This window comes from Talpa europaea (genome assembly GCF_964194135.1).
Source record: "Talpa europaea genome assembly, chromosome: 15".
Lineage (NCBI taxonomy): Eukaryota > Metazoa > Chordata > Mammalia > Eulipotyphla > Talpidae > Talpa > Talpa europaea.
This window is the reverse complement of record NC_140083.1, coordinates 4,757,155-4,769,567: the sequence shown is the minus strand read 5'-3', so window position 1 is coordinate 4,769,567 and position 12,413 is coordinate 4,757,155.

The following is a 12,413-nucleotide window of genomic DNA, read 5'->3' as shown; positions in this document are numbered from 1 at the left end:
CACTTTAGATCCGGAACAAGTGAAATGAATGTCAGTGCCACGGCGTGTTGAGCCCAACAGCCAGAACTTCATCATTTCCACACGTAGGCGACATAGGATGACGAGCGGGAGCTCTTTCTTAGGAAGCCTTTGACATGCAGGTGGGCTTCACCTGCGCGGGAACCTCGCCGCGGGGCGGCTGCATCCTGACCTTCACAGCCACGCACCCTCGTGGTCCCCCCGTGGACAGTGGTCGCCCCACTGGACAGCGCAATGCTCGGGTGTTTCCAACCGGAGTCTCAGGACACAATCCATAGGACATGAGGGTTTTAAGACCTAGTAGACCTCGCGTCTCTGAATTAAAAGCAAATTGGCTGGGATCCTATTTAGGATCCCCCGAACAGTCCCCTTAAAAACAAGTCCTCAATTAAACAAGTTCCCACACGACCCAGCGATTCCCTTCCTGGGTCGACAGGCGAGGGAACGGGACGCAGTGGCTCGCACGGACACCTGCCCTTGTGCTGGCTACAGCAGCCAGAAAGAGAAAACACCCCGCGGATGGATGGAAGGATCAGCAAGAGGGGGCGCCAGGTCAAGGGCTAGTCTCCGGGCCTAAAATGGAAGGAAATTCTGACACCTGCTGCCATGTGGATGAGCCTTGAGGACGTGATACAAAGTGAAATAAACGCGCCCCCAAGGGCCAAGTCCTGCGGGAGCCGCTCGTATGTGGTCCCTGGAGTCAAGGACACACAGATGGGGGGCGAGGGGGCTGGAGCTGGGTGGGGCTGGGGCGTTGGTGTTTAGTGGCACAGAGTTTCAGTTTGGGAAGATGAGGAAGTTGTGGAGACGGTGGTGGTGGTGGTGAGGGCTGCCCAGCCTGGGGATGTACTCCCGCCCCTGAAATATGCGCTTACAAATAGTTAAAACGGTCAGTTTTATCTTATGTGTCTCTTATTTTTATTTTTTTAAAAGATTTATTTATGCATACAGGAGCTGGGGTACAGGCCAGAGATGCAGGGGGTGAGAGGATTCACCAGAGACAGAGGGGGGAGCAGAACAGGCAGAATGACTGAAATACACTGCTGAGGGGAGCAGCGGGCGAGACAGGAGAGGTCTGCCGCGCCATGTGGGTAGCCCCCTGGCCAGGCTCAAACTCATGCTGCAGAGGCTGCAGACAGCTTCATAGTGCGGTGCTTAACCCCTTGCGCCACCAGGGAGCCCTCTCTTATGTGTCTTTTGTCACAATTAAGAAAAATAAGTCCTGCCACCCAATGCTTTCAGGTTTGTGTTCTCAGGTGAGGAGTCTGTAGTCCCTGGTGGTTAATGAGAAAAAATGGCGGTAGACAGTGGCCAGCTCAGACCCCAGTGCCCAGGCTGGCCCAGTGCTGTCCAGGCAACCCCAGCCTGGTTTTCACCTGGGGGGGCAGGTCCAGGGAACGGTGAGGCCCCACTTGTGGCCAAGGCTGCCTAGGCCCAGACACCAGTCCCGGACGACCGACCCCCTCGGCCAGCAGGGTCCCTGTCTGCTGTCAGCTTGAATTTCTATTGGTTCTGCTACTATTCTTTGTATTTGTTTTGTAAATTTGCTTTGGTTGGTTTTAATGTTGGAGGCAAACATAAGCACGAGAGGTTTGTCCCCGGCGGTGTCCGTGCCTGGTTCAGAAACCCTGGACTGAAAATGGTGGGAGGTAACGTCAGGATCCATGGGAATTTCTTTCAAAGAACATTCCGTTCACACGCTGCTCGGTTTGTAGTAATGCTGTGGTTTGGCCTCTGGGTCTGTCTCCCTTGAGACAAGGTCATCCCTGTGTCCCCACGGACTGGCAGCCAGGACAGTTTCAGAATTGTTCTCAGGGCCTCCCCCGTGGCGCAGCTGTTGAGTGCTGGGCTGCGAAGCTGCCCGCAGCCTCTGCAGCGCGAGTTCGATCCCCGGCCGCCAGTGAGGGTCCTACATGGTGCGCAGACCTCTCCTGTCTCGCCCGCTGCTCCCCTCAGCAGTGGACTTCGGTCCTTCTGCCTGCTCTGCTCTCCCCTCTGGCTCTGGTGAATCCTCTCACCCTCCCGCGCTTCTGACTGTACCCAGTGCTTGTATAAATAAATAGATGAATCTTTAAAAAAAAAAAAAGAAGAAACAGAATTGTTTCCAGAGGGAGGGAGTCAGTGAGTGAGTGAGTGAGTGAGTGGGGGGCAGGTGTAGAGGAAGGGGGATTCCTTTTTCAGAACAGGAGGGTCAGGGGAGGATGTGAGAGGGGCGTGCGTCCCAGGCCTAGAAGGGGGGTTTACAGAGTAGGTGAGGGTGGGGGTGGCATATCTCAGGGAGAAGCCCCAGCCCACAGGACGTCCACCAGGCAGAAGTCCTGCCCTGCCCAGTGACGTCATACCTGGGACCCATCCTGAGCCCAGTTGGCTGGGCGGCCTGCCCAAGGGCCATCCTTCCCACCAGACACCCCACAGCAGCACCTACCCGCCTTGGGCTCACGCTCTCCAGCCCCATAGAGCCTAGGCCTCCTCACCTCTCCTCTGTATCACCCCCTCCCACTGGACTCCCTGAGCCAGGCTGGCCCCCGCTGACCTCCTGGGTCCCGCAGAGGCTCTTGTTCATTCGGTCGGTGCACATCGCGCGTCGCCCGGGCCAGCACCGCATGGGAACAGAGCAGGACCGGCAGGGAAGTGGCAGGACCTCATGGCAGCAAAGAGCAAAGCACCAGCGGGTCGGCAGGAGCAGTCAGGGCTCCGGAGGGGTCCCTGTGACACCATCTTGGTGGGAGGGAGTCCAGGCCCCAGGATCCTCAGGGTGCCGGCTCTGATCCAACCCAGCTTCGGGAAGGTCTGCGCCTGGCCCTGCAGCCCCAGCGAGTGAAGAAAGTGACTCACGGTCACCTGGGGCGAAGGGGTCTTGACCAAGTTCACAAAGCTTAGGGAATACGCTTTTGGGGTAGGGGTCCCGGTCTCTGTCACATTACGGGGTCTGGCAGGTCACTTCCCATTGTGAGCCTCAGCTTCCTGCAGGGCGGGCTGGGGCCAGGGGCGGGAAAGCGCCAGGAATCTGGGGGTCCCGAATCCTCCTGGGAGGCTGGAGGGGGGCAATCCAGGGAGGGAGGAGGGCGTGTCATCCCCACCTGATTTAGAGGCAGCCCCTCCCAGCCTCACAGGGGAGACACCAGAATCTCACGTGTGTGTAGACAGCCTGGCGAGCGCCCTGCCTTCTACCCTATATCCCTGGGGATCAGGAATCCAGGTAACAGGGCCCCCTCGTGTGGCCTGGGGGGCTGCCATGTGACTGTCAGTGCCTCCTCCTGTCCCTCCGCCCCCCCCCCCCCCGCCGGGCCAGCTGCCAGGAGGCCAGGGCCTGACCCGCAGAAACTCCCTGCTCTGCGTTGGCCTGGAGGGACCAGGGTGGGAAAGCAGGAGCTTGGAACACCCACCTTCCCTGATGCCCCAGGCGCAGGGCTGACCCCTGCTTGCTGGCTCTGGACCTTGCACCCCTCCCTGAACCTCAGTTTCCACACCTCTGCCGTGGAGATCCCCCCAGAAACTAGGAGGAGCAGAGTGTGGGAGGGTGAACCTGAGTGTTAGAGTTGGTGATCATCTTGGTGGCCCCTGGAAATGGGGTGGGGGCCATTCCACCTCCTCCCTCAGCCCCAGAGGAGCCCCGGCCCGTGAGCATCATGGGAAGCCCCAGGGGGCTGGGGGGTTCTTTCCTCCTGCGTGGCATGGGCAGGACCCCCCCACTCCCCTCTTAGGGACTGGTTGTGAAGACAGCTCAGGGCCTGGTCCCCAGGGGCCAGCCCCAGATTCCAGTGCCCTGAACCCCGGGGCGGGGGGAATCCCTTAGGGGCCACCCCAGCCCCTCCTGCGGCATGACCCGGAGGAGAGGCGGGCGGGGGTGTGGGGCAGGGAGCCGGCCAGCAGGGAGCCCGGTCCCGCTGAGCTGGACGACGGCAGTGAGGGTGGGCAGGCGCCGTGGACGCCCGGCCAGCTCGGGGTCTCGGCAGCCCCTTCTCCTCAGCTGCAGGTAGAGGAACGTGGGACGGAGGGACGCCTCAGGGTCTTCCTTGCCCGGCATCCCCGCCCCCACCCCCGCCCCGAGAGCGGGTCCCCCGGGAGAGATGAGCTCCCGTCCCTGGCAGCCTCTCAGACGGGAGGACGGATGTGAGCTGCTGGGAGAAGGAAGGAAGGCAGCGCCGAGGGGAGAGGCCGGGCTGCGCGGCCATGGCTTCCTGTGCGGCGGGGGAGCGCAGCCCCCTCCCAGGGCTCTGTGGACCCCGGGCCCGAGGGCCTGAGGGAGGTGGCTGCTGTGAAGGCGTCAGCCCTCCCCGCTCGGCCGAGCCCCTCCCCACTGGCCTCCCTGAGCGGCCAGGACAGTGGGGGCGGGCAGTGGGGCTGACGTGCTGGACGGCCCAGTGCTCCCCTCAGGTTAGCCCGGGGGTGCTGCCGCCACGGGCAGGGCCGGGGTGTCAGGAGGACGCCAGGGTCTGCCAGGCCAGGTGTGAGTTTTGTCAAACTCCAAACCCACCTGTCTCCAGCCTCGGCCTCCGTCCCCGAGGGTGGGCCGGGGCTCCGGGCGACTCTGTTCCGGGGCAGACAAGGCCCATGTGGCCGGGGCTTGGTTCTAGCCTTCTTAGAACTGGGCTTATTGTCAGTGCATCTAGTTCCAAATGCGTCTTACTTTCCCTCCCCGGGTTTACCTAAGGGTCAGGATTTCAAAAACCACAACAAACAAACGAGCGCCCTTGGGCTCCGGGCACAAGGGGCTGGGGGCACTTGGCGGAGGCCACTACACCAGGGTGCCTTCGTCGGGGGGAGGGTTCTGAAACGCCAGCCCCCCTCGAATGACTCACATTGTTTTCCGGTCTCCCATAAAAAGCAGATCCAGGAACGAAAACTTTCCCCAGGCCCGGCTCAGCCTCACCACAGAAGTCTCTCTTCCCCTCGCAGCTGACAGCCGGGTCCCAGTGCCCTTACTTAACAGAGCACCCCAAGTCTCTCCTACACCCTAGCCACTGCCCTGCACCCCTCTTCCTGGGAACGATTCACTTTTCACCCTTTAAGTCTGAGGGCCACCTCAGCAGCACCCAGAGGCTGAGCAGAGCCTCAAGGGACAGGAAGGAATGATCTTTAAAAAACTGTATAATTCAAATCAAAACGATGATTAGCCAGAATAAACTAAGAAAATCCAGGGATGGATTTCTTTTTTAATTTAAAAAAATTTTTATTTATTTTTTAAAGATTTTTATTTATGCATTCATGAACTGGGGTACTGGCCAGAGGTGTGGGGGGTGAGAGGATTCACCAGAGACAGAGTGGGGAGCAGAACAGGCAGATCTACTGAAATACACAGCTGAGGGGAGCAGCGGGTGAGACAGGAGAGGTCTGCTGTGCCATGTGGGTAGCTCCCTGGCCGGGGATTGAACTCGTGCTGCAGTGGCTGGGGATGGCTTCGTAGGTTGCGTCTTAACCCCTTGCGCCACCAGGGAGGCCCAAGGATGGGTCTCTAGTGGGTGGTAGACGAGCGACTCGGGTTCCACAAAGCAGCCTGGACATGTCCTCCTGTCCATGGGGAGGGTGTAGCATCAGGTCCCCCACAACACCCTCCCAGAACCCCATAAGTTGGCGGCATTTCCGAGCTGAGGCTAAAGCCAAGGTATCTGTGAGGAGAACTGGCCAGGTGGCTGGGAAGTCACGTGCACCGAGGCGACTGTGTTTCCACCGCCAGCTCGGGCTTTAGGGGACATCCCTGATTTTCTCGTGAGAAACCCCAGCATCGCCAGGAGTGGAGGGGCAGAGACAGGGGCTGAGGAGGAGCGTTACTGGGTCTCTGTGGCTCGGAGCCGGCAGCGGACCGCACAGCTGCCCCGCGGGAGGACCCTGCGGCAGGGAGGACCCAGTCAGGCCAGAGTGGCCCTGGGTGGGCGCTGGGTGGACCCCCCCCCCCCGAGTCCCACAGGGGCTGCTTGTTCAGCTTGAGCTGAGAACCGCCCAGCGTTCGGCAGCAGCATCCGGAACAGCAGGATGGCCCGGGTCATCCTGAAGGTCAGGACAGGAAGCCCCGGGCGCCCTTGAAACCAGGATTGTTCGGGTCTCTGCAGCCTTTCCGGGCCAGCCCTAGCTGCTGGGCGCAGCTGCTGTGGGCCGGGCAGCGGTGGCCTCGCTCCCCAGAGGAGAGGCCTCTCTGCCGGGGCTCCGTGTGTCCTCCTGGTCAGGCCGTGTCTGGGGTGCTAAGAGCGGCTGGGATGGAAAGGTCTGGAAACCCTGTCATGGGAAGAACTGCTAAAGAGCCCGGGAGAAGGGGCGGAGGGCCTCGGGTCCAATTTCAGAAGGCCCGCGGTGCTGGGGAGGACACTGACCTGCTCGGACCAGTTCCAGGAGGCGGGATCTAGGATTTCCACCTGGTGACCTGGCCCAGGAGCTGCCATGGCGAGAGAGCCCCGCATCAGGGGAGGCGTCTCGGGAGGCGCGTGAGCAGAGCTGCCTGGCACGGGGCTGAGACGACCCGGGGTCCTGCCCAGGTCACAGGTAGGTGGCCCGTGGACCCACAGGCGGGCAGTTCCAACAGCCTCAGGTGTGCGTCAGAGGTTAAAGGTCAGCGGTGGAGCCTCCCGCTCAGTGCGCTTTGCTTTGCCCACATTTGTTTCCTGGGTGAATTCTTTTCCACCTTCAACCCAGTTCTGGGTGGATCACCAGGGACCCCCGGCTGTGCTCCCACGGCGGCACCCTGTTGTTGGAATTTCTGGTCTTCCAATGGACGGGGGATCCCGCTGACCCAAGGAACCTCGAGCAGACCCCTGGCAGGTCACCGCTGGGGCCCTGGTTTTCAGGCTCAGACAAGAGAAAACAAACTGGACCTTCCCAAGGCGGCCTTCCAGCCTGGGACCTGTGGCCACAGGGCTGCTGCAGGGCGTGGCCCTCTGGCCGTGAGGCTGGTCCCTACAGGGGGCCCCGAGGCGTCGCTGCCGCCACTGGACAGACAGGCTGCGAGTCAGCCGGGCTCCTGCCCCGCCTTCGTCTCGGCGAGTCCTGGGAGCTTCGGCAGAGCAGGTGCAGGTGCAGGCGCTGTGGATGAGGACGGTGGTTGGCGCAGGAGATGGGCTCTGGGGGGGCCGCCCCAGTCCTGCCTCCCTGCCGTGACCCTACAGAACGTCGTCATCGTGTGAGTTTGTGGGGACTGCCCAGTAGGGCTTTGTGGGTGCAAGGGTGTGCCTTGTGCGTGCCCATGGGGTGCACACACTGTACAAGGCGTGGCAGGTGTGTGACCGAGTGTGTTTCGCACTAGAGTGGGGACCCAGTGTGTGCACACCGCTGTGGGTGTGTGTATCTCGCCCCGCTGGTGTGACCGCGGGTATGAATCAGCCCTTCCCCTTGGGGCTCCGGCCCCCCAGCCTTACTCCAGCAGCCCACGTCATGGCGGCCACGGGCTCCAGGGGGCTCACGCTCAGCTCCAACCCCCCCCAGTCCCCGTGACTCAGCTCACTTCAGCGCACGGGGCGGGCGGGGGGCTTCCTTGGAGCGGGCGCGGGTCCTGAGGATGCGATGCTCCTCCGTGTGCCTGCGTCTTTCTGGCGATGGGCTCTCCCCTGCCCACCTCACCCGGGCGCCCTTTCTCTTATTTTTGTGTGTTTTCAAATCTGCCCCAACCTTCGAGGCCTGACCGAGGTGCTGCCGTGGCCTTCCCAGCGCCCAGACGGACAGAGCGGCTGTCTCCTGGCTCGGCCCTGCCCCTCCTGGCCTGGGCTCTCCCCGGAGCCCAGGGCCCGGCACGCGGCAGGTGCTCCGTCTCCGCCGGTGAATGGACACAGCGTCCCCCGCGCCACTCTCTGCGCGCCCCCTGCTCTCTGTGGGGCCGGCCGCCGAGGCGGGGAGCGGGCGCTGCTGGTTCCGGGGGCCGGAGCCCCTGATGGCTCCAGAGCCCCGGACGGGTCTGAGTCCCGGCTCGTGCTCGGCCGCGGGGTGGGCTCTGTCATTTCTTCTAGCTGAGCCGCAGTTTCCCGGCATGGGGATCCGGCATGTGGGGGTTGCCTGGGGAAGGTGGAGGCAGGTGGACTCTCTGAGCACTCATGTACCAGGCCTGGTTTTCTCCAGCCCCCCTTCTTGACAAGTACGGGACCTGAAACGTGCCGGGAGAAAGGGATTTGCTCGAGGTCACCCAGGTAGAGCAAGCCTGACCCAGCACTTGGCTCGCTCAGCCTGGAGCCTCAGGTCACCCTGCCTTAGGGCGCTCTGTCCCCAGCGTTGAGCCAGGCTCCAGGGGAGCCCCCTCCCCCTTGTATCCAAAGAGCTCAGGGGGAGGCCAGGGCATCAGGCGGGATGCACTGGGGGCCCCTAGAAGGCCCGAGACACCGGCGGACCACAAAGGAGAAACTCAGGAGGACGAAGTGGGAGGCTCCTGCAGGGCTGGCGCCTGGGCGTCTCCCTGGAGGCTGATGGAAGCTTAGCTGTGGGGCTACGTAGGAGTTTTTCCAGAAGAGCTTTCTGTGCAGAAGGACTAATATATGCCACGGAGCAGGGAGTAGAAAGTTGGAGAGAATGCGAGTCTTTCAGAAGGCCGCCTGCCGGCTTGCCCGCCGTGGGCTTTCGGGGCGGGGGAGGAGGGGGCTGCTCAGCGGTGGCTGAACGAAGGGAAAGCATGTGGCCAGGTGGCAGCGGGGGCCAGGTCCCGGATGCCGTCCTGCAGGGGATCAGACAAAGAGTTTACCTTGTAATCAAAGTGCGGATTCGACCCCAAGAAACCCTTCCACAGGTTTCCCTCTGAGGGCTGCCCCGGCAAGCACCGGTGTAGGTTCAGTTGGCACAGACCAGTCACTGAGGTGGAAGGTGCACTAATTCCCCGGGTGCTCGCCTGTAGGTTTAGAGCTCTCCCTCTCCTCGGTTGTCTTGGCCTGAAGAACCGTGAGGCTCCCTGTGCTCCAAGAGGCAAACGCTGGGCCCAGTCACTGCCGGCTCTGAGGCAGCCCCGCGGAGCCACGAGGGCTGGACATAGCACTGCCTAGCCACGAGGGCTGGACCTCTAACCCACGGTTAGGTCCCCTTTATCCAGCTCCCCGTGGTTCCTGCTGGGCCTAAGTCTGGCTTGCCCACAGGCCGCCCCCCAGAGCAGGGCAGTGGGTCCCCCACAGGAGCCTAGAGGTGGCCTCGCTGTCTTGCCTGGAGGGCCGGGGAAGGGGTGGGGGTGTCCCGGAGTTCACAGTATGTTCACGTCCACAGAAGAAGGAAGAGGCACTGGTCACTTACCGAGCACTGTGTGCCAGCCCGTATGCGGTCCGGGCCAGCCCTCACGTCCCTCCTATGGGTGAGGCCAGCTCGCTGCCCCAGGGCGGCAGCAGGTCTGGGGGAGGGGGTGCTCAGCAAGTCAGAGGACTGCTCACCTGGAGCCCCGGGCCACTGGGAGATGCCGGAGAGTGGAATGTGGGCCCGCCCGCAGCTGCCAGAGGGACAACAGGCCTAGAGACTGTTCTCAGGGCCAAATGGGCCCGGTGAAAGGGGACTGAGGATGAAAGGTGACACCGTGGGGCCGGCTCATCTTGTATCTGGGCTTTCCTCTGCTGTAGGCTCCCGGGGCAACCCAGGGGGGGCAACCCAGGCAGGCCGCCTGCCCCAGAGGAGGGGCCGCCTGTAAGAGCCCCTGCGGTCCCCACACCCCCTTGCGAGGCTCAGATTGGGAGAGAAGCAGTCAGGGGTAGGAGAGGAAGGAGAGAGAGGTCTAGACTCCGCTGATACCAAGACGATGTCAGGGCCGTGATCACCCCACTTTACAGATGAGGAAGCTGAGGCTCAGGATGGCCAGTGGAACACACGGGGAGCTGGGCTAGAATCAGTCTTTTTTTTTTGAGACTTATTTATTTATGCATACAGGAGCTGGGGTACAGGCCAGAGGTGTGTGGGGTGAGAAGATTCACCAGAGACAGAGTGGGGAGCAGAACAGGCAGACTGACTGAAATACACTGCTGAGGGGAGCAGCAGGGGAGACAGGAGAGGTCTGCTGCACCAAGTGTGTTGCTCCCTGGCTGGCCAGGGATGGAACTCACGTTGCAGAGGCTGCAGATAGCTTCACAGTGCGGTGCTTAACCCTTTGCGCCACCAGGGAGGCCCTAGAACCCAGTCTTAATCACACTGCCGCCGAGCACCTACTGTGTGCAGTTGTCTACAATGCTGGGTGGGGGAGCCGGGAGGAAGCTGGCGGGAAAAGGACCTGGGGCTGCTCAGAGCAGCTTCTGGAGCTGCAGGGCCTGAACCGAGCAGGTGGAGAGGGGCCACCAGTGCGCCCCGTTCTGCCAGGGTCTCCTCATGAGTGACAAGTAAGTCACTTGTTTTCTGTTGGGCAGGCGCTTGTCCCAACAGTCTGGGAGGGCTTTGCCCAGAATGGCCCCCAGCAGGCCGACTCCCCTGTGACCTCCCAGGAAGCTCGGGAATCCGGAAAGTTCAGCAGCACAAAGGCCTGCGTGGGGGAGGATGGAGCATGCAGGGCCCCACAGCAGCTCTGGGCAGGAAGGGCCTTTCTCTCTTGTTTCTCCCCACAACTGCCCTGGGGCAGGGGGGCTGCCTCCCCCTGCCTGGGTCTAAAAGCACCCACGGGTGGGTGGGGTACCCTAAGAGGGTGCCAGCCTAGCTCCCGGAGGCAGGGCCTCGGAGACTTACTTTCCCAGTGTGGCCATTTTCAGGCTGACCAAGATAGACAGTCACTCTGGTTAAGGGCAGAGTGCACACAGATGGCATTCATTCATTCATTCATTCACCCACTTTTCTTTCCTGCAAATATTTCTTGAGCCCCTACTATGTGCCCAGCCCTATACTCAGCACTCAGGAGCCAGTGGCCCTGCCGTCATGGTGCCCAATAAGACCACTGGCCGGCCAGCCCTGGGAGGGCACCTCACGTGCAGGGACCCCTGTAGCCCTCCGAGCAGCCTGAGGAGGCTTCCTTACTCCTGTTTCACAGACGAGGACACTGAGTTAAACTTAAACTTGCACAAAACCCCATATCTCTCTGCTCCTGAGCCTGGTCACCCCCACGCATTTCCACCCTCTCCATCGGTCCTGTCTTCCCACCCTGCCTGTGGGGAGGGCAAGGCCAAGACCCCATTTTATTTTATTTTATTTTATTTTTTAAAAGATTTATTTATTTATACAAGAACCGGGGTACAGGCCAGATGCATGGGAGGGTGAGAGGATTCACCAGAGACAGAGCGGGGAGCAGAACAGGCAAACTGATGAAATACACTGCTGAGGGGAGCAGCGGGCGAGACAGGAGAGGTCTGCTGCGCCATGTGGGACCCTCGCCGGCCAGCCAGGATTGAACCTGCACTGCAGAGGCTGTGGACAGCTTCACAGTGCGGTGCTCAACCTCCTGCACCATTAGGGAGGCCCCAAGACCCTATTTTTAAAAAAGGAGTCGAGCTGTCAGTGTAATGGGTTTGTTTTCGGTCCAAAAACATGGCTTCACATCAAGAGTGCTGGGCAGGAGAAATGTGACCAGGGTCAAGTCCCTCCTTAGAGGGATACCAGAGATGGCCGGGCTAGGCGTGGAAGCTTCCTTCCCAACCAACACCCTCAGGACGTTTCAAGTTCGCCCTCCGTGTGGTCATTGTCTAACCACTCAAAAGAATCACAAAATTTCAAAGGGTAATATGGTCTATTTTGGGCAGACGGCTTGCAGGGGAGGCTCACGTCTTTGGGGGGGGGGAACAGAGCTGGCCACCTGCAGAAAGGGCACCCACTGGGTGAGAGATGAATGCCTACTATGTGCTAGGAGAGTGGAGAATGAGAAAGCCCACAGACATGGGTGTGAGTCCCAGCTCCTGGGCTTCCCAGCCTGCTCACCGTGGGCTCGTTACTTCACCTCCGCTTTGCTGCGTGCTGTGAAAGTGGGGGGGCTGCATTTGAAGGTCAGGGGGCAGAGTGGGGGTTTCTGGGATACTCAGGACAAGTCCATTGGGGAAGCCTGTCCTACAATAGTGCTTATCTCATGGGCCAAGGGGGCTCAATTTGCTGCAGGAGGCCGGGAGGGAGGGCAGATTCTCCTGGGGAAGTCGGGGGCCGGGAAGGGTCTCTGATGTTCTTTTCCAGATGGCAGGTGTGCCCGGGCAGAGGGTGGGGAGAGTACGGTGGGGGTGTATGTGCAAGCAGTAGTGAGGGCAGAAAGAGAAGGGCAGAGGGGGGCTGGAGAGGCAGGTGGGGGAGAAGAGGAGGCTGATATTTTGGGGGGTAGAATAAATGGGACTTGGGGGAGCGACAGCACCTGAAACAGGTGATCCCAGGGAATGGCTTAGAGCTGGGCCAGCGAGGAACGGGTTTTCCATGCTTAAATGGCTGGAAAAAAGTCAAAAGGAGAATAATGGTTTTTGACTGGTGAAAATTATATTGAAATGGCATGATAATGTCCATAAATAAAGTTTTATTGGAACATAGTCATGCCCATTCTTCACCTATTGTCTGTGGCTGAT